The sequence below is a fragment of the Sebastes umbrosus genome, chromosome 22 (assembly GCF_015220745.1).
Source record: "Sebastes umbrosus isolate fSebUmb1 chromosome 22, fSebUmb1.pri, whole genome shotgun sequence".
In the NCBI taxonomy this organism is placed as follows: Eukaryota; Metazoa; Chordata; class Actinopteri; order Perciformes; family Sebastidae; genus Sebastes; species Sebastes umbrosus.
Genome location: NC_051290.1, coordinates 24,201,605 through 24,224,646, shown reverse-complemented (window position 1 = coordinate 24,224,646; position 23,042 = coordinate 24,201,605). Strand labels below are relative to the sequence as shown.

Here is a 23,042-nt window from a genome sequence, read left to right as displayed (position 1 = left end):
GCTCTGTGTGTGTGTGTGTGCGTGTGTGTGTGTGTGTGTGTGTGTGGGGGTATGTGTGTGGTGAGAACCCTCCTCGTGCCCCTCTGCGACCCCGTCTCTCACAATTAAATGTGTCGACCTCAGCACGATTACAACAAGTCATCCGGCAGAACCATGTGACCTGACACACACAGACACACAAAACCACACACACACAGACACACACAGAGACACACAACCACACAGACACAGACACACACACACACACACACACACATATACATCTACTTCAAACTAGATGTACTGGTGCGAGGTTAGTGGACAGTAGGGCCTGGCTACTGGGATGAAGGCAGGGAGAGACAGGTCACATTAGAGCTGGGATGTGATGTGTCACAGTGTCCCAGTTTAAACTGGGGAGGTGGACAGAGACTGACACAGAAACCAGTAAAACACAAAGAGGACAGGGCTGAATCTGGTCAAGGCGATCAATATTGATATATATCATGATAGAGTAAATTCCTGGATTTAATGGGTATAATAATTTATGAATAGTGGTCGACCGTTATGGATTTTCCAATGGCCGATGCTTTATTTTTTTCTATTTAATTGAATGCCTTATTGTTATTTATTCTTTATTATGTGCAAATTGTTAATAAGGACCGAAATAAATAAATAATGACTTATTACTATGTCATTTATTTTCTTTCTTTTGCGTCTGATAAAATACAACAATTTAATCAATTGAACTAAATTGCTGAATTTAAATAAACATTTATTTAACACTGTTATTGTCTGCATTAACAGTGTTAAATAAATGTTAATATAGAATATGGTCTAGACCTGCTCTATATGAAAAGCGTCTGTTATGATTTGATGCTATATAAAAATAAACTGAATTGAATTGTCTCGGTTTGCTTAAGTAGACCTGCACTTATTTTTAAATTTAAAAGATGTATGAACTAAATTGACGTCTACAGGTAATCAAAATAAACTAAACTTGGTAAAAAAAAATGTATGAATGAAAAATAAAGTTAAGGTAGATCAAATAAAGTAGTAAAATAGAGTTTAAGTGCACTCAGAAACAACACTTGTTAGCAGATAGCAGCATCTCCTTTGAAAATGTGTAAACTTACATATATAAACTGTTAATTTAGTGGCCTTCCCTGGTGTTGGCCAAGTTCTTAAAATGGCATTAATGGGCCAGATTAATCACTTCTATCACTAGAAAGGAATGTCTGTTTTTGCCTAAGCCAGTGAATAAAAACTTGAGAAAACAAAGGACTTTATCGATGCGACGCAAAAATCATATAAAAGCAAATATTGTCATTAAATAGGAATGCTTGTTGACATGCAAAATTGCCCACAATTGCCAAAAAAAACAGAGATGTTAAAGGGAGAACTGCCACTCTATAAATGATACGGCAAAATCTCTGATGAGAGACTAATTATATTGTCTTGCATCATCATATACTGCAAAACTGGGATACCGTCATATTGCCCCACATACTGAGAGCTAGGTTAGTTTCACAGTTTGCTTGAAAATTACAGGTTGCACTGCCAGATCTAATGTGTAAAATGTTTCCAGCATGAGAGGTAAACAACATCTACATACAGTAGATACATACTGTGGATTAGCTCGGACACGAGGCCGTGCTGCTTTGAAAACCTCACATTCAAAAGTAAATCCATCTAAAACTGTCATTTCTCTTTTCCTACTTATTAAATCACCACTGTCTGTAATAGCTGTAGAGGGAGCAGTGCCACAGTTACTATAAAGGAGGGGTAGAAGTGTGTTATGTGCGTGTTTGTTCCATGAGTGCAGCTTCATATTCCAAAGAGTAATTCCCTGACGAGTTTCCCGTTGGACAGGCTCAAAGACAAAGTCCTCCTCATCATGTGGTGTGAGACAACTTCATCTGCACTGAGTAACATCTGCATTTAAACATACACCCAGTCTTAATCAGAAATCTCTGCTGCAACAAAGGAGACCGTCGGACCTCCCCCCCAATAATATAAAGTGTCCAAATGAAATCCTGCTGCACACTGCTCTGCTCACAGGAAGTGAGGAATTGAAACTTGAATGAAATCCAAGCCGCCTGCTGAGCAGCAGTGAGGGAGGCTGCGTCCACAGGAAGCTTCACTCGCCAACGTTACATCTTTCACTTTTATGCTCCCTCTGTGGTAGAAAACACCACAGAGCGACCAGACTGGTGAGCTGGAGCCGGATGTCATGTTGGTACATGATTTCTGGTTAATAAGGTTATTAGGATTGGATGCAGGGCTGAAATGAATGATTATTTTATTCATTAATTCATCTTTTTTTCTTTGATTAACTAACTATAAAATCTTTAATATGTCCATCATAAGCTCCAACTGCTGAAGGTGATGACTTCAAATCGCTTGGTTTGTTCCAGCAGTCCAAAACTGGAGCTACAACGATTAATCCATTAGTTGTCGATTATTGAAAGAATCAAAAACTATTTTGAGTCATTTTTTAAGAATATCTGAATATCTTTGAGTTGTGGACAAAACAAGTCATGTGAGGACGTCATCTTGGACTTTGGGAAACACTGATCACCATATTTCACCATTTTCTGACATTATATAGACCAAACAACTGATCGATTAATCAAGAAAATAATAGTCCAAAACCAAAAGATATTCAGGTTACATGGATATAAAACAGAAAAAAATGAAGCAAATCCTCACATCTCAGGAGCTCCAATCAGTAAACGTCAAAATTGGTGAACGGTACTTTCATTAAGTTGGGCGACTTGCTAGAGACAAAAAGACAAAAACAAAAAGCAGCCAAGATATCTGGACCTCTGGTCCCTCGTATGACTCAAGCCCCAAAAACACTGGATCCCACATTTCCCATAATGCAACACAGCAGCATCTTTTCTTTCAAACTCCACATGTCCTGTTTGTAATGCAAGCTTTTCTGTCATATATGTAGCAGGTCGGTCCTCGACCAAAGAAACTCTTAGTCCACTAACACTCGTACCATTTTGTCGACTAATCGATTAGTGAAACTAAGTTTCTGCACAAAGAATCACACAAAAACAACACTTTAAATCTGGCATTTATTAGAGATGTGCTGATAAGTTTCTGGGAAGTAAGTCATTCAGCATGATAAAGCATAAAAAATGACTTATCGATTAAAGAAATCTAAAGTCAACTAAGACTAAAATGACCAATTAGTCGACAAATTGACTAAGAGGGGGCAGCACTGATCAAATGCCCATCACAAGCTCCAAGAGCTGAAGGTGATGGTTTAGTTCCAGCGGTCCAAAACAAAAAGATATTCAGTTTACACTGATATAAAGTACTACAGCAGTGGTTCTCAAACTTTTTACACCAAGTTCCACCTCAGAAAATATTTGGCTCTCCAAGTACCACCATTATGACTGATGTTAAAATACAGTAGCGTAGGCCGACCCTATTCAGCAATGCACAGTTCACACAGGAGGCAAATTTATTCCTAATAAGAATATTACTTATTGTTGACTTTTGTCAAAGGGGTAGCACTAGAACTGGCACTTAAACTCTCACACAACTCTCATTCTACACTACGCAAGGGGCAGCCTCTCACACTAGGCCTGCACCATATGAGCGACATGTGCGATAACACTGTTCAGTATTGCGATGACGATATGACTTGCGATAAATAAACAAATATTTAAAAGGACTGTTTGTAACTTTTTAAGCGTATAAATGTACCGGGACACATGCGCGCTCGCTTGTGTCTGTACTCTGCTCCTCTGCCCGCTTGCCTTCACTCAGCCACCGCACGTGTTCTCGCTCCACCTCTAGACGTGAATGCACGCTCTCTACACACTGCAGAAGACTTCGTAGCTCTGAGAATATCTAGTGAATGTACAGTGGACGTTTGTGCAGAAATAACTGCTGCAGCTCCTCCAGACCAACAGAGGTTTCCCGTGTCTTGTGAAGTGACGGGGCTCCGCAGAGAGAAACGTTGTTGTCTCGTTACCGACCGGGTGCCGGTGTCTTCCTGCTCTCTCCGGCGGCGGGCGGAGGCGACAACGTTACTCGCTGCGGAGCCCCGCTGTGCTCAGCCTGCGCTGAGGCAGGAGAAGCCAACACAGTATCAGCATTGATTCATGGAGAGACCTTCGTCTGGTCAGCTAACATTACTGCCAAGCAGCTGAAATATAGAGTGATATTGTGCTTTTAGCTGATGTGTGTCGCCTCACTGTTTTGAGCGATGCTCGTTCATGTCTACGTAGAGCGAGCAAGCGGGAGCCCGACGCTGACTTTAGTTGATTTAATGGCCACAGGTGTCGCTGTTTACAAGACATTTCTGAAAGTTACAAATAGTCCCTTTAAGTGTGCATATTAGCTATACATATACATATAGTGTATTTAAAATATAACTGGGCTAAATGTTGTTTCTAGAGCAGCAACAGTAATGTTTACTACAGCAAAGCCACCATATAAACTCCTTAATATCTCACTAGAAACAATCTAACATGTTAATAAAATAAATTATATTCCTGACATGAAAATACTAAATGAAGTTTATAAAGACTGAAGAACACAGACATCAGTCAGTATCAGTCCTTCCTCCTGCCCTCTCTCCTCTGTCCTCTGCTCTCCTGTCCTCTGTCCTCCTCCCTCTGCTGCAGTAACATTAGGGCTGATAAAGGGAAGAGGAGCTGTTTGGTTTCAGCCAGCTGATCAGTTTACTAGTAAGCTATGTGACAAACTAACCTAAACAGTGAGACTACACAGCCTAATGCCAGCTTTAGTTTTAGTTGGTGTAGCCGAGGGTGACGCTGCTCCGAAGGTAATAAAGGAATACCACAGAGGTTCAGTCTGCAGCACATCACCGCTTCACGCACTTCCGTTGCTTCACAATAAACTCCCCGGACACAAACACTGGATCACTGCTGACTAGAGGGAACTAAAGTCAGATCACTGCTGACTAGAGGGAACTAAAGTCAGATCACTGCTGACTAGAGGGAACTAAAGTCAGTCACAACTCAACTATATAACTTACACGTGTTTACAGTTCACTGTTAGCCGCCGAGCTAGCGCGCTGTGCCTGTCTAAAGCGGAGGTGGATGAGAGACTGCAGACAGAGCAGATTGAAACGTTGCTTTCCTCCATGTTTAACAGTTTCATCATGTTCATGCTTGTTGAACAGGTGTAATGATAACGTGTCTTGGCTTTACACTTGCAAAGTTTCATTGAACTTACAGTAACGAGTAGTTGTAGCCGTCTCCACCGCGGCCTCTCTGATCAGCTGTTCACAGACTGACTGACTGCGTGTTGGTGTGAGTGGAGAGCTTTGACAGCAGAGGAGAAGATGCAGCGTTAACCATCACTAAATATAATGATTTTTCTGATTCATCGTGTTTCAGACAGCCTTTTGCGATGTGTTCATGTGCTTCCTAGTTTGGTCCTTATTTGTCTGAATGCTGGATTTGCTTGTCGAGTTTTGTCAGGCAAAGTATGTGTATAGTCGTCAAGACTTAATCAACGTGGGATTACAGCACAGTACCGCCGTTACAAGCCACTTTCAAAGGACGCGCAACGTACTGGCGGACATGTCCCGATCCCCGAGGTCTACGTGGATTGTTATCGGCTCCGAGAAGCAACGTAGGCGGCGTAGATAGAGGAAGCAGGCAGGGCTGCCGGGCGGGGCTGCTGGCTAGGCTAAAGAAGCATCCACACAAACCACCGCTACCAAGCATCTTTCTGTCTAACGCCAGATCCATCGTTCACAAAATGGACGAATTGGAGCTACAGAAGGCAGTCAGGGTCTGCTGCGTGATGTTAATAACGGAGACCTGGCTTCACCCGCTGATACCCGACGCTGCTGTGCTGCGGTACAGTAAGAGCAACGGGGGAGGACTCTGTATTGATGTGCATAATGGCTGGTGTACAAACAGCCAAATCACTGACAGTCACTGTTCCCCTGATTTAGAGGCTCTGTCAGTGATGTGTGGACCCTTCTATCTGCAGAGAGAGCCACCAGTAGGAATTATTACAGCTGTCTATATTCCACCTGTGGATCTGTCTAATAAGCTACCTGATTTACTATTCAGTTCCTTTAATGGTATGTAGCAAGAGTGCACTTTACTTGAGTGGTGTTGTTTACCTTTTGAAACCAATGTTCATTTTGGGATGGGATTTATGCAACAGTCTAAAGCAAGTCTAAATTCTTGTTGAATATTCATATTTTGCAGAATTGTTTGTCCTTAATGATCTGTTATTTTTGTCCTTATGTTTTATTTGCTTATAGGGCTGGATTCTTTTTAAAAGGGGAAATTAGTTTGGTTGTAATGTTCAGTAACTTGCAAAATTGTCTTTAAAACCAGCATGAAAAAGAAATGGTGAAAAGTTTTTGGATCGAGATCCTGCCTGAAAAAATGGTGACATGACATTTTTGTCATATCAGTTGTCCGTGTTTTCATCTTACAACTTTAACCCTTTCACAGTGTGTTTTCACTTCACTAAATTCACTTCTTATTCAGCGTTGGGTTGTTTGTAGCTCCACCCTCTCTGTCACTACTGCTTGTACAAAAACAAGATGGCGACGGCTAAAATACTGAACTTGAGGCTTCAAAACACAACCAAACCACAAACAAATGGGTGACGTCATGGTGACTACGTCCACTTCTGGTTCCCTCCAGAGTTCAAAGACCCAACTATGGTCTTTATAATATAATGATCATAACTTCATAATCATCATACAGAGACTGTACATACTGATGTGCAGATGGACTGGCTAGAAGATAGAGAGTCTGTAAGCATCCACTCTACTCAAGTGAGCAAGCCACCCTTACCCTGACCTCCCTGTGGTGGAGGAAATGGAGATTACACTCCCACCACAGGAATCAATACCAGTATCATGTTGAAGATGTGGTCATACCAGCTCCCAGTTCCATTTCCCTCATTTTAATCACACCAGTTAACACAGCACACACACTCAATCACCCACTCAATCTGAAGCTCGGGGTCAACGCTGGATCGATTGCAGCACCTCCTTCATGTGAACACCCTAAAGCTGCTCCTAGCAACCGTCGCCACGGCAAGGAAGCCTTATTGATCACCTCGACAATGAACAAGCCTGGAAATCGCTGAATAAGGTGGACTTCCTCGGGTAGAAATAAACGGATGAAGACATGGATGTTGAGAGAGAGAATTAAGTGTGTGTGTGTCTTTATGAAATAAATCTCACACAGCAGCATTGAAGAATTTTTTTTGGCTTAGAGATGTCCACAAAGCACAGACAGACACAAAGCAGCAGCAGACTGAGGTGCACAGCGAGCTGTTCGCTGTCATTGTACAAAGGAAAACACCCACGCCGATGCGTCGTCAATAGACCAGCCTTGGTTGCACTTTGGATCATCCCACCGAGAATAAAACAACAAAAGCTGACGCGGTTAGAGCAGCAGGGTCAGATGACCAGGTGGAAGAACGATGATACACAAACACAGCCTGCCAACGTCCCCAGCAGCTTTACCAAATAGAAACTCCCTCACAGCAATGATGCTGAAGAGTTTCCCCGTCCTGTCTGAACCTGAAGGGTTGTGATGCAGAAGTAACTTCATGATAAATGGACTTGGGAAAAGTAAGAAACATAAATCATGATAGAGTTCATGCACTTGGAATATCAGCAGATACACATAAGAAAGAAAATCAAAGGAAATGGTGTATTTAACATCTATAACGATTGCAATTCAACTGCTGCTGTAAAATGTCTGCTCAGTACATGGTCTACACTATTCCCTGTGTACTGTAATGCTTCCTCTTGCATCACTGTTCTAACAATGAATGTTTAGTAAACTTCTATACACTTCTCTACTATTGCATCAGTTGGTTTGGTTTGCATGTTTTATCCAGAGAGTTTTTATATAGATGGATGTCTACACTTCCTCCCGCTGTACAAAGGTGAAGCCAAACTATCCTGGATATGGGAGTTGCCATATTCAGATATTGACTTATTTGGAGCCAGAGTCTGCCCAGTAGTGATCGGACGGTGGAGCCATGAGGTTGAGGTCCCGCCCATACACCTGCAGAGCCAATCAAGAGTGGAGCAGAGCCGCAGCTTGTTAGCGTGAGCCACCTAGCTGCTACGTTAGCACCACGGTAGCTGTTTGGCTAGAAAGACACAACAACTAGCCATAATATCTCTATAAATACATTTATGATCATATTGACACATGTACTGTTACACAGACTGGTGACGGTTATGGAAAGTTTAAGTTACATCTCTTCTCGAGCCTCCGGCTGTGACTACTTCACTCAGAGCAGCTGTCAATCACAGCCGTCAATCATGACATCTCACCTCCTTTTTATAGCATCAAATAACTCATTAAAACCAAACTGATCAGAAAAACAAACACTTGAAGATCAGCGTGATAAGAACTACCTAAAATGACAGAAACCATCTTCGAGAAAAAGATTTTATTAGATGTGTACTTTGACTTTTTAGTTTGGCCCATGTCTCATCCACTAACATGGAGGGGGAGGGATTTATGAATGAGGATTATTTTCTCGACTAATCGATTAGTTGTTTGGTCTATAAAATGGCAGAAAATGGTGAAAAATGTTGATCAGTGTTTCCCAAAGCCCAAGCTGACGTCCTCAACTTTCTTAAAGATACTCAGTTTACTGTCAGAGAGGAGGAAAGAAACCAGAGAATTTAGACTCAAACCGATGAATCCATTATCAAGATAGTTGGGGATTAATTTAATAGTTGTCATAATATTATAATCATAACATTATCAAGGTTTCTGATTGTGTCCGTCGGTGCAGGTTTGTCTTTGACTGAGACGGCAAGAGACAATAAAATGTATCTGCCACATTATCAGTGTTTGATTCCTCCTGTCATTTCAGCGTATAGATCATCACTAAAGGGTTGATAGTTGTTTTACTTTCTGACTAAACACTATAGGTTGAGATGAAGACGCAAAAAGCATGGTAAGTAACATATTCATTTGCATCATTAAAGTCACTATGTGTACAGTTTCATAACATCTTTCAAGTTATTCTGATGGCACACAGTAAAACTAATGAAAACTGCTGCGTTGTTTTGAGCCCATTCATCTCAGTAGAGTAGGAGATTTTCAAACTGGCTTTCACTGTGAGCATTATTCTATAACTATACCCTCTTTCAATGGGAACAGAGTGAAATATACTGTATGAAAGACTCATGACAGACATTCAATGTGTCAGATGGTTATTCAAACTATGAATAGGCCCAGAGTGGATCTGTAAGTGGCCACATCACTCAGTCTGAGTGCACCCTGAAGAGGCTGCTGTGTGTCTTCAGAGCTAATTCAAACCATTAGCCACAACCAGACGCGCTGACCATGTGTCCAAGGGAAAATCAGAAAAGGAAGGCAGAGATTTGTTTGAATAACACAATCACATCCCACTTCCTTTCACCTGGGACAGTTTAGAAATGGACCAGATCTGATTCGGAGAGGAGGCCAGGGCTGGAGGCTGGAGGCTCAGTAACAGAACAGTGGGGGGGGTACATCTGGAAAACGTATCCGCATAATGTGCCTTGTACCCAGGGACAGAGCACGGATGACTCCTGAAATACAGATTGCTGTGAAACACACCGCTTACCTCTGGAATCCTAATCATCCTCCCAGCTCAGAATAAATACACCAGCAGCTTTAAATCTCTATCTCACTCTGCAAGGTGCCGGACGGCCAAAACACACACAGCATGAAGATGAAGCTGGCAGACATCCATTTCTCAAATTATACAGTGGACATTTATGTATTTACTCCCTGAAATTAAGAGCCTAAACCTCAACTGCAAGCATAAAGTCACCAAAAGCTACCCTGATATCCATCAACCGTCACAATCAGCCCACATTCAAAATCAGGGCGCTGCACAAACACAATAGGTTTCCTTTACACAAACGTTGCGTCAGAAAGAGTAAAAAAAAGAAATGAAACAGACAGAATTGAAGCACAAAGAGAAGAAGCCAAAGTGATCCAGCTAGTTTGATACTAGAGAGTATTCCTCATTGGCAACCCTGTCCCAACTGATTATTAAGACCAAAGGAAAGATATCACCTGATGTCCATTAGTCACTATTTGAAAGCAAAGCAGAGTTACTCCTCTTAAATATGACTTTCTGAGGTGGAGCCGGAGTTGCAGGATACAGGAAGTTGGCTCCGGTCTCTCCGGCTCGCTTAAGCGGAGTGGAGGAGTTGTAGCCTCGTAGCATTTATCCACCGACAAATAAACTGTTCACACACTGTCTGTTACACCTACTTTACGTTCACAGCTAGAACGCCAACGACAAACCCACACGGTCTGTTGGACACTCGCCCAAAATGACATCCTCAAATGTCTTGTTTTGTCCACAACTCAGAGATGTTCAGTGTACTGTCATAGAGGAAAGAAACCAGTAAATATTCACATTTAAGAAGCTGGAATCAGAAAATGTATACTTGTTTTATTAAACAATTACTCAAACCGATTAATCAATCAATTATCAAAATAGTTGGCGATTCATTTAATAGTTGACAACTTATGGATTAATTGTTGCAGCTCTACTCATGTCTAATGTCTCATGCCTGTACACTAAATAGAAAGCTAGGACCAGCATGTTATATCATTATCTGATTTGTTTCATCTGTACACAAACAGATATAGAAAACAAGTTGTGATTATGGAGAGTATTGCTATGCTAATCACCTGCTAGCTGTAGCTTTATATTGACTGTACAGGCATGAGAGTGTTATCCATCTTCTCATCTAGCTTTGGCAAGTAAGTGAATAAACAGATTTTCCAAAATTAATTGGGAAAACTGATAGTTTCAGAACCAGTGTCAACAATGGGATTTATGCCTGTGAGTATTTGTACTAATGAGCTGATTAAAAGTGTATTATCACTAGTGATCCCTATGGAAGGTTGTGGACAGGGCAGAAAATAAAATCTGTAAATGAAGGCAAACTACAAATTCCTGTGTGTGAATCTAAAAGTAGCTTTAAATCAACATAAATACAGTATGCCCTTTGTTGCGTCCCCGTTTAAACGGTTATGCTTATTGAGCACTCAGCCTTCTTTGCCCTCCTTCCTCGATGATTCGCTTATGTAAGGAATCAGTGCAAGCTTGTCTGAGCACTGTCTCTTATGAATACAACTCTGTACTGTACAGCAGCACACACACACAAAACCTATTATCTAATCACTGTTCGCCCAGGCTGCAGTCTATACTTGAAAGGACACAGTTGCTCTTCACAGAACCGGACCCAGTAAATTTGTTAAAGGTACAATGAGTAGGATTCTCCTAAAAAACAACAAATAGACTCATACAGAAATCATCACTAATGACCCACTAGAAGTGTGTGGCTGTGTCTGGATCTCTCTTTTCTTTTCATTTTGCTGTGTTCGGGACGTTTCTGGACGTCAACCTCAATGAAAACGTAGCAACCAGGTGCCAGATTGTAAGCAGGCATTGAAGAGAAAACCACAAAAATGGCGGATACAGCGTCGAAAAAACACAGCGAGGAGGTGAAATGTCAAGAGGACAAAAGTTGTTCCACAATTCGTGAATTTGTTTTTAGCCATCAAGCAAGAACTGTTACAACTGGGGATGCACAATATATATATATTTATATATATATATATACTATATCTCGGGCCCCATACATTATTGGCCTATAATAGGAAATTTGTATTATTGTATATTATTCAGAGAAGAAGAAGAAATAGAAGAAAAAGAAGAACAACAACAACGTCCTACGATGGTGGTTCACTTCTTACCGGGGTAGAGCGCCATGGTAACTAATGCTGAACACGTAACCTGCTCTGGAACAGGTTAGAGATCAACTCGTATAAAAGCACAGCCTACTGACCAATCAGAGCTCAGTGCGCGGATCGTATGATAATATTACACACATCACGTCATAATCAGGCTGAAATCAACACAGTTTAAACTGACAGATGCAGGAAGAACAGCTGGATTTATGCTGTGGGTGTTTACCGCTTTCAATTATGTTTTTATATTTATTTTTTTACTTGCTCTCAAGTCCGTTTCACACCGCCAGAGACGGAGACGCAGCTTAAAGAAGGTTGAAATACTTATACACGCCACTTCATTGCTAAATATAATGAAGTATAATCTATTCATCCATTATATTCTGAGAGCTATTTATATATCACTGCCCCATCTAGACGACTATATCTAACTTTTAAGTGTTCCATTAAATTAACACTGTAAATCTGTTAATTTACTCATTCACACATCAATAATTATTCTTTTGTCAGCTATCCTTCCTGCATTTAACAGCTTCAACTGTGTTACTAGAAGTGATTCTGTGATTAACTTCTTTGTATGTGTCTAATATTATAGTTTGCTCCTTGTTTGTAAAATGTGCCTCTCTGCTGGCAGTAGACTTGTCCATATCTGTGATTGGTCACATGCTGCAAACACCGCCCTTTCATGTGAGCGCGCTCATAGTCAGATAGAGAAACCTTGGGTTGATTTACCGTAGGACCGTTTGGCGGTATCGTGGTTGTTAGGGTTAGTGGAGCCAGATAAGGAGGAGATACCCTGGGTATGTTGAACTGGTTTCGTAGTAGGAATACAGGAGCTGGGGAGGATTCAATGCCTTGCTCAAGGGCACTTCTGAAGGGCAGCCACTTGGCATGAAAGGGGTTTGACTTTGAACCCTCACCCTGCAGAAGGACTTATTACACCAACCTGCTGCCCTGCAAGTATTTAACTAAAGTTGATGCTCTACTTAAACCACAAAGCTAGAGAGCTTGCCTCAATATATGCTGGGAAAAAAAAGTTTAGAAACTTGTGTTTGGTGGATTATTTCTCTGTTGTTTCAATGCTAATTGGCATTGAATTTGACATCGTTGGAAAGCCTGTTTATTTACCTTCACAATGATGTCCAACTTGTAAGGATCATGCATTTGTGGGATGAGCAGCACAGCTGATTATGTGGGTAGCGCCCAAGAAAAATGTTCCAAAATGCTCTGCCAATGGTAAACAGTGTATTCTCATAAGGCTACCAGGAAGCCTGCAATGACTGCCCTTCACCGTCAGGCCCGTTTGCGCTGGTGTCGACAACACAGACAATGGAACCTGAACATGTGGGGGAATGTCATGTTCAGTGATGAGTCCAGGTTCTGTCTGCCAAAGTTGGACGGCAGGGTGAAAGTATGGAGGCGACGTGGAGGACGCTATGCTGATTGTTGCACCGATGGAGTAACAGCTTTTGGTGGGGGCAGTGTCATGGTGTGGGGCGGCATCTCCCTCACTGGCAAAACAAGGCTTGTCATCATTGAAGGCCATCTCAATGCAGTGAGATATCGGGATGAGATTCTGCAGCCTGTGGTGATCCCATATCTCCACAATCTGGGACCTAACTTCATCCTCCAAGAAACAACGCTCTCCCCCACAGAGCCAGGGTTATCACAGACTACCTCCACAATGTGGGAGTAGAGAGAATGGAACGGCCTGCCAAGAGTCCAGACCTCAACCTAATTCAACACTTGTGGGATCAGCTTGGGCGTGCTGTACGTGTTAGAGTGACCAACACAACTATGCTGGCTGACCTGCAACGAATCCTGGTTGAGGAATGGAATGCCATCCCACAGCAACGTGTGACCAGGTTGGTGACCAGCATGAGGAGGAGGTGCCAGGCTGTTGTGGCTGCGTATGGATCTTCCACCCGCTACTGGAGGCTCCTGACGGTGTATTAAATGAATAGTGTAAAATTGCCAATATGTCTTGTTTGTTCCTTGTTACTGATAGAGAGTTCAATCATCCAATCCACCAAACAACTCAAAACAAGCATCAATACCAACAGGAGAATACACTGTTTACCATTGGCAGAGCATTTTGGAACATTTTTCTTGGGCGCTACCCACATAATCAGCTGTGCTGCTCATCCCACAAATGCATGATCCTTACACGTTGGACATCATTGTGAAGGTAAATAAACAGGCTTTCCAATGATGTAAAATACAATGCCAATCAAATTGGAAAAACAGAGAAATAATCGACCAAACACAAGTTTCCGAACTTTTTTCCCCCAGTTTATTATGTCAAAAAATCCGGAAATATTAAAACAGTTCTGAAAACAGTTTTTCTGGAATCGGATAGTTTTTTAGGAAAATCAGCAGTGCTGGACAACAACCTACATAACAGATACTGTACAGCGAGCCGGTCATTGTTGGGAAATAAACCCAGACAGGATGATGCGGCACCCAGATACGAAGCAGAGGCGTCTCTCATCGCCCTGAAGGGGTTTATTTCACAACAATGACCCGCTAGCTGTACATTATCCCGCTTATTACACGACTACTTACTGAAGAAATCAACAAATTTGACACAAAAACGGTCCTCCAGAGTCCGACATTAGAACGGCATCCATAGCAACGGTCTGCTATACATAGCAACGGTCTGTTATACATAGCAACGGTCTGTTATACATAGCAACGGTCTTTTATACATAGCAACAGTCTGTTATACATAGAAACGGTGTGCTATACATAGCAACGGTCTGTTATACATAGCAACGGTCTGCTATACATAGCAACGGTCTGTTACACATAGCAATGGTCTGTTATACATAGCAACAGTCTGTTATACATAGAAACGGTGTGCTCTACATAGCAACGGTCTGTTATACATAGCAACGGTCTGTTATACATAGCAACGGTCTGTTATACATAGAAACGGTGTGCTATACATAGCAACGGTCTGTTATACATAGCAACGGTCTGCTATACATAGCAACGGTCTGTTATACATAGCAACGGTCTGCTATACATAGCAACGGTCTGCTATACATAGCAACGGTCTGCTATACATAGCAACGGTCTGTTATACATAGCAACGGTCTGCTATACATAGCAACGGTCTGCTATACATAGCAACGGTCTGTTATACATAGCAACGGTCTGCTATACATAGCAACGGTCTGTTATACAGAAATAACAGACCGCAGATCGCAGTGATTGACCAATCAGAATTGAATATTCAACACAGCCGTGTAATAAATTGTGTTAACTTTCATTTTAGTGATGCCCTACTGAACATCTGACTCTGACGGGGGCTCAGATCAGTGGAGGAGGTTTATAAATATGAAATTATGACATGACAGTAGAAGGATTTTGCCGTCCTGCTTTGATGGCTGAATTTGAGCTGAAACTAACAATCATAATCGGTAATCTGCTGATTATTTCGTCAGAAAATATTGGACCCAATATCCCATGATCCAAGGCAGCATCTTAAAATGCTTATTTGATCCGATCAGTGGTCTGAACCCCAAAGATATTACATATTTATTGCGATTAAATAGAGAAAAGCAGCAAATGCTCACATATGAGAAAATGACATCAGGCATTTTGTTTGATAAATGAATTAAACAGTTATATTGATTACCAATAAGGTTGCCAATTAATTTTCTTACAATGGACTAATCAAGTCTGAATGATCAAATCTGACAAATAGGCTCTGCTGTAAACTTTCATTCCTATAATGATTATGATCACTGCTGCTTTACTAACACACATCCGAATTAAACAACATGATTTCTTGCAATATTGGATTCATTATCAGGACACAGAAATTCAAACACACAAGTGCTTGATTTCTCACAGTTTTCCCCAACATTTGCAGCGTCTGTACCAGTATCATTTGCCCCTTGTTCCAGTATTATAAGTATAATTAATAAAATAATAAAGTACATTTCAGCAGGCCTTTTACAAGCTGAAGGCAGGGAATCCACTAGCAGAGGTAAGCAGCAGCAACAGGAGCAACATCACGAGCAGCAGCAGAGAAATGAGCCACAAGAGAGAGATGGGCAAGTACAAAAATCCAGAGGGCCTACTATCCCATATCCAAAAATAATACATTTAACATATATTTCAGATAATATATGTTGTCCATTTTAATGCATTCTGAATGTCCAAAAATATAGGAATTTCTAGCATAGAATAGGGTGCAGGTACAACCACATTTAAGGCTATTTATTCTGTAGAGCTCTACACCAAATCCCATGTGAAAAACATGCTATTTTAGCAGTACTATACTGACAGACAGACAGAATGGGTCCCTGGCACACACTAATCCTCTCTACACCTCCCGTATAAGCCCCACTGCTCTCCTTCTAGTCGACATCCATCCACAAGCTCGCTCTCTGTCAAATCCTGTGACACATTCAACCAACTGGTGACATTTTGTTCCAGGAGGAGCGGAGACACACCTGAGCAGCGTCGGTACAAGCGACGGTAAAATGGAGAGAAGATGGGAGGAAGACTCAGCTGGAAGCCTGCAGAGAAATGGGATCTAATTAGCAGGCATGCAGCTCAACCCGCTGCCTCCATGTAGATGCGGCTGGATTGTGTTTTCTGCGTGTGTGCGCGATGCAATAACAATAACAAACGTGCCCTCCCTCCCATACGTGCTCCCACAGGGGGCATGAGTCCACAGCACTGCATGCTGTCACATGCTACAGCCCATTAGAAAGGCACGTTTACCTGCTGCGGTCTCTCCTTCTTCTTCTCCTTCTCTCGCTTATTCAAATGGTTGCTTCTCTCCGGCTCTGCAGTTCATTCCAGCTCGCCCATGTTCACAGCTCAAAGGATGGATGGATGGATGGATGGAGAGGAAGAGGAGGAGGAGGAAGAGGAAGAGGAGGAGGAGGAGGAGGAAGAGGAGCGGAAGCCTTTGAAGTGAGGAAATCTGGGTCCCTGCTCGCGACCCAGCTGCGTGGACTGGATTTATGTGGTTTCCAAGGCAGCGTCCGTCGACCTGACGACCATCAAGCTGCAGCCTGTCATAAAGAAAAAACACTTCCTGTTTACATTTCAAAATAAAAGTCTCAATTAAACGTACCAAACAGAAGGGGAGATATACAAGAATAGCATGAGACATTTTAAACTATTTTTGAACACGATGTTTCCAAACAGTTTTGTAATTTTTAATTAGCTTGTGTAGTCATTTTTACCTGAATTTAAAAGCCTAACTAGCTGCAAATTATCTCCATTATATCTTTTGCATGTTTATCTGTATCATCGCTGCCAAAACACATACCTTTTATTTTATATAAATTAATTCAATAAACAACATAGATATTACTAAGGTGTTTCTCCTCAACCATGGCCACCTCAGACTGCTTTTTGTGCACTAAAATATAACATGTAGAAAGCTTTTTATTTAAAGGACACATGTCCCTTTTCAACAGGAGGTACAACTAAAAATATCCCTTAAATCTGTTGATGAAAGTTTTACTAATTACATACTTGCATTAATGTTGAAGGTGTGCAGCTCAGTTAAGCCTAACCTATATTTGTATATTCTATTTTAGTTATATAACAAATATACAGAAAGTTAGCAGTTTATTAGGTTCAACTAGGTAAAGCTAGTATTGAAGTAGGACTGTTGTATTAAACTGCATTAGCTTTAGCCAGGTGTACCTAATTAACTAGCAACTTAATGTATATCAAATCTGTACGTTTTTTTCAAAACTACAGTGACTTAGGTCGCAAGTACACGGTCACAAGTATTTGAACCGTGTATCTCACTTCATTTCTCACTTTTCGCTTGTAAATGTTTGTATTTTTGTTGAAGTATTGTGGTTGAAGTATTGTGGATGAAGTATTTTGGATGAAGTATTTTGGTTGAAGTATTGTGGATGAAATATTGTGGTTGAAGTATTGTGGATGAAATATTGTGGTTGAAGTATTGTGGATGAAGTAATGTGGATGAAGTATTGTGGATGAAATATTGTGGTTGAAGTATTGTGGATGAAGTATTGTGGATGAAGTAATGTGGATGAAGTATTGTGGATGAAATATTGTGGTTGAAGTAATGTGGATGAAGTATTGTGGATGAAATATTGTGGTTGAAGTATTGTGGATGAAGTATTGTGGATGAAGTGAGGCTGAACCGATTTGTTTGTAACGTTAATGAGCACCAACATAGTGCTACTGCTACACATAATACTAACAGCACCTCTCCTAATTATCACATCACAGTCATTGTGCACATTAATACAGAGGTACAATTGTTCAATAGTACAATCATAATTTAGCGCTACTTTACATTGAACGTTCAATGCCTTCTCTGCTAGTATTTCTTGTAGTACCTCTCGCTAGCTTGACGCAGCTCAAACGAACCAGGGGATGCAGCAAATAGGTGTCACGGCGCATGCGTATTCGAAGTATTGCGACTGTTACCGGTGATAGCCGAAGCCACCGCCCACTCCATCGAGCATCACGGGTGAGCGGACAGAGCCGCTGAGGGCCTGTGGGGATATAAATATGACACTTACATATACACACATGTGGATTTTTTATTGTTTATTTATTTATTTTGCACAAAATGAAGACTACACAAACATAACAACAAAACATACACAGTGCAGGAAGAGGCAAAAACCCCACTGGGCTTATTTGAAGCCTCCACTTAAACAGTGTTAAAATGTCACACTGTTATAGAGAACACAAGATTAATACAGAAATAATATGACTACATTATAGTTATTGCAGATTCAAAAAAAAAGATATGATAATGTGCTAAATAGAAATGGATAATACAATTTAAAAAATGCTTTCTCCAATATACAGGTTATATTCTTGAACATGGGATCTTACGGGTGCATTTTAAGACATTCTAAGATGTGTATGGAAATCTATTTTAATAAATAAAGTCTATAATAATAAATAAAGTATAAAAAAATTAAAAATAATAATAATATTGTACTTGAAAAGATTGCAGATATTCTCACTTTTGTGAACTATTGCAGCTGCACAATATTTTATGTTACCAACAGACATCTCTAATTAGAACAATAGTCTATTGCAGAATGTGGTTTACAGTAAACATAGTGGTTGTTGACTTGGATCTAGGCCCATCTTTCACACCTATTTACCCAACTATAACCGGTTAGATGACCCTACTGCATATCAACAACTTCTAGGTCTAACAACATCTCGGGAAAAACTATAACTACACCTATTTTCCCTTTTAACAAGACCAGTGTCCAGTGCTGTGCAGACAACACAGGTTACCTCATAGAGTCCTGTTTCCCAGCTCCACCACTCAGCGGTGCTGTTGCTTTGTGTTTGAATCTCCTCCTGCAGCTCCTCGGTCTCTGTCCATGGTGCTGATTTAAGCAACACTGCTGCAAACAATCACTTGGAAAGAAACACCCTAAGCTTGCATAAAGAAATAACAGACACACTACTGCAAGAAATGGTCACATTGTGTTTCCTGTTATGTGGAGTACTTTATGGGACTTCCTGGGATGCTTTGTGGTGGTATACTGTTGCCGTGCGTTTCAATACCCACACTACCATAATATTCAGTATGCCAGAAAAAGACTTAGTATGTCCCAATACATATGCAGTATGCCAAAAATACCAGGATACTCCTACTACATCCGGTTACATTTTGCAGTGTGCAAGCCAGCATGCTTTCTGGCTATTCTGACCCACAATCCACTGCTCAGCAGGTAGATAAGCAAGAGGGTCAAAGTTCAAGGTGCATTGTTGTGAGGAAGTAATATTGGTGCCTTCAAATGAAACTCGTGAGCTCATATTCAGTCGTGAGAACACCGCTGCTAAGCAACGGCAATATTAACGTTACTGTCGGCATCTAGAAGCCACAGCAGCAAACAATATAGCAAGCTAGCAAGCTTCTACTGATTCTAGCTTCTGAAATGAAATGTGAGGATTTGCTTCATTTATTTGTTTTATATCAGTGTACACTGAGTTACACATAGAGTTCTAAACCGTGGTACTGCCAGCCGCCGCCTGACTTCCGTTGCTCCTAAAGTAGTGTTATTATGGTATGGATGGCCTCTGAGGGAGGAGAACGGCATTACCGCGGTTTTGCACTCAGCGGCTCACGTTACTAAAGTCTTGTAAAGGGAGGAGTGAGCTGAGGGGTACTCAGTCCCACACCAGTAGATGTAGCCAAATCCACACACTGTACCTTTAAATGTTTATCATGACACAAAATGTAACAATGGTACATTTAATCATTACCTTTTGGGTTTGAAGGCCTTCTTATCTCGCCGACAGTACCATCATTCATCGTGGAACAGTTGGAAATACATGTCAGGTTTTGAGGCCTCCCTGAAGCAATAAATGAAGTGTAATTTGTGAGAAATCTCAGCCTGCACAAACCTATTTCATGGTCATTTTATGCAATTAAACCCTGCATCAAAATGAGTGGCTCATATGATACAAAAAAATGCCTACCTCACTTTGCCAGCGCAGGTGTAGTACTCATATCATGAGGGTTTCCTGCCTGGCTCAATGGGCAGAGCCTGGCACTGAAACACAGCCGAGGCTAAGGGTTTAATAAGCTCCAGGTTCAGCTCTTGTCATGGCACTTTGGATAAAAGCTGCCACTGATTGGCAGAATAAAAGAGTGGATTGCTGGGTAGCCAGCGCAGGGAGCTGAGGCCTATAAATGTCACAGCGGATGTGTAGCTGTTAATCACCAGAGTAGAGGGGAGGAAAGCCGTAGCTGTTCAGTAACTTGTTGTACTGCTGCTCTGTGGCGGCTGAATTCAATCGTTTCCCTTCAACTGCTTCCACGTTCAAAACACTACTTTGCTTTTTTAAAGGGGCTCTACGTAAGAATCAGATACTGTTTGTTAACAGTGACACCTGTGGCCGTTGAGTCAACGACAGTCAGCGTCCTGTTGCTCACGCTTGTGCTCGCACCACATAGACACGAGCGCGCATCGGTCAAAACAGTGAGGCGACACACACGTGACTGAATGTGATTGACAGCTAAAACCCACAGTATCACTATATATTTCACATGCTTGGCAGTGATGTTAGCTGACCAAACAAAGGTCCCTTCATGAATGGAAGTCCTACCAATGTTGATCCTAGTTTTGTCCCGACGTCGGTCACATTCCTGTTTCACAGACGGGCTTCACCAGATAGAACTTTGTTTTTTTGTTCTTCAGTGGAGTTTGTGTTGGAGTCTGAGTAGTGATGGGGTCACTGGTCGTTTGTTGGTGTTAGCAGACTCCATTTCTAACTGAACATTAGCCATCGCTGCACACTGTTAGCCCTTTAAGCAGTGCTGAAATAAAGACACTCACGTGCACGCATGACGTCACATCCACTGGATTTTCACGGAAAAAACGCCCAGCATTGTTCACATTAAAAGCAGTCAACAGGCTGATAGAGGAAACCCAGGATGCCACGGAAGGTCTCATTTTTTAGGTTAGGTTACAACCCGTTCACACATTGGCAATAAAAAACGTTTATATGTGTAAAACCTTACAAACAGTCCCTTTAAGTCTTGACACTGTTCCATTACTTATTTGTGTTAGTAAGTTCAGAAGAGGATTTACAGGAGAAACTGTAGACTTCAGCAAACATGAGGTTAATGTACAAATAAGACAATTGTCCACACATCAGAATAATATTTTAATAAATAAATAGCAGCATCACACAGAAAAAAAAGAAAATATACATTGTGTGGATGATGGCATAATCATTGTATAAACTCAAAGATGTGTCGTAGACAAACATTCACAATTAAAATGGTATAAAAAAACAGCCACTGCATTAACAGAAGAACACATAAAAAGATAGCTAACCCACGAGCGCCGGATCATACAAGAGCGAGACAAACCAGGCAACTGGTCTGCGTCAATGCAAACGAGCATCGGAGGGTGCTGACACCTTGGGGTGCAAGAGTTTAATGCAGGGAAGGTGCATTGGAGAAGTTGGGTTTGCCAAACTCTTGAACAACCTACAGCTCTGGCTATTCTCAGAGCCGTTTAGTGACAGAGTCCAATGTTTGGGGAGATAGGTGAGTTTGCCTGCCATGCTTTATGAAAGTCAGCATGTTGAGGTATTTTTACATTTAGATTTGAAAACTGTAAGATCTTGTGAGTTCTTTTGATTTAAACTTATCGACTAGAAGTCATGTTTTCAACAGAGAGGAAGCACTGTACCAGACCTCCCTCTCGGATCTCACATTTAAAGGAAAAACCCACCCTTGGAGTCTCTTATATTCGTTGACATTGCCATGAATGATTGGTACATGACTTATTTTGTGGTTAAAGGGATAGTTTGGTTGTTCTGAAGTGGGGTTGTATGAGGTATTTATCCATAGTCAGTGTATTACCTACAGTAGATGAGCTGAGCACGCCCCCAGGTTTAGAGAAACAGACAGGAGTACCAGCACGGGAGCAAAGTAATGTACTGCTGTGGACGGGGGCAGCAGCAAAACGCATTTTAACCACCTAAAAGAATAAATATCAGTTAAATGTACACTATATTTAGAGTAGTTTCACCATTTTACCTTGCCGTCAGACAGCCCTTTCTGATCTGCTCTTGTGAAAGCAACCAGACTCCATTGAAAAAAACAGTAATTTTACCTCACAGAACACAGGGGTTGCTGGTCTACCGCTGCCTCTATCGGTTAGTTTGTTTGAGTTATTGTGTGACTTTGGTGAATCTTAACTAACCAAAGTAACAGAATAACAAAAACAAACTAACCCATTGAGGCAGCGGTAGACCAGCAACTCTCGTGTTCTGTGAGGTAAAATTACTGTTTTTGTCAAAGGAGTGTGGTTGCTTTGGCGAGAGCATAAATAACAGCTTCAGTTCCCTGTCGGAAACATACTGTCTCCAGGCAAGATAAAGCGGTGAAAATATTGTAAATATAGCGGACACTTAAACTGATATGGATTCTTATGGGTGTCTAAAATCCATTTAGCTGCTGCCCCCCCGTCCACAGCAGTACATTGCTTTGCTCCCGTGCTGGTACTCCTGTCTGTTTCTCTAAACCTGGGGGTGTGCTGACCGTCCTCTACTGTAGGTAATACACTGACTATGGAGAAGTACCTCATACAACCCCACTGAGAATCACCTGAACTATCACTTTAAGTGATGCAATTTACTGCTACTTATTTTACTACCTTCCACACTGACAGAAAGGTCCAACTTATTTAAAGGACTAGTTTGGAATTTTGGGATTATTCACAGCCTTGCTGAGAGTTAAATGAGAAGATTGATACCACTCTCATGTCTGTGCAGTGAATATGGGCCGTCGTTAGCTTAGCT

At 41.4% G+C, this 23,042-nt stretch overlaps 1 protein-coding gene across 6 annotated transcripts in view; it reads right to left on the bottom strand.

Moving 5' to 3' along the window:
• zgc:109889 (uncharacterized protein LOC553542 homolog) overlaps positions 1–18,219 on the bottom strand; it is a 104,864-nt gene extending 86,645 nt beyond the window's left edge. For 4 of the 6 annotated variants that reach the window (XM_037758585.1, XM_037758588.1, XM_037758589.1 and 1 more), the window contains exons 1-2: positions 18,086–18,219; positions 16,476–16,771 (exon numbers count right to left, since the gene is read on the bottom strand). The gene's annotated coding sequence lies outside the window, so the exon portion shown is untranslated. Of the gene's footprint in view, positions 1–16,201; positions 16,268–16,475; positions 17,144–18,085 lie in introns of those variants that run through there. The other 2 variants (XM_037758587.1, XM_037758586.1) reach the window with 2 other exon arrangements.
• Between the last annotated feature and the right edge of the window lie 4,823 nt (positions 18,220–23,042).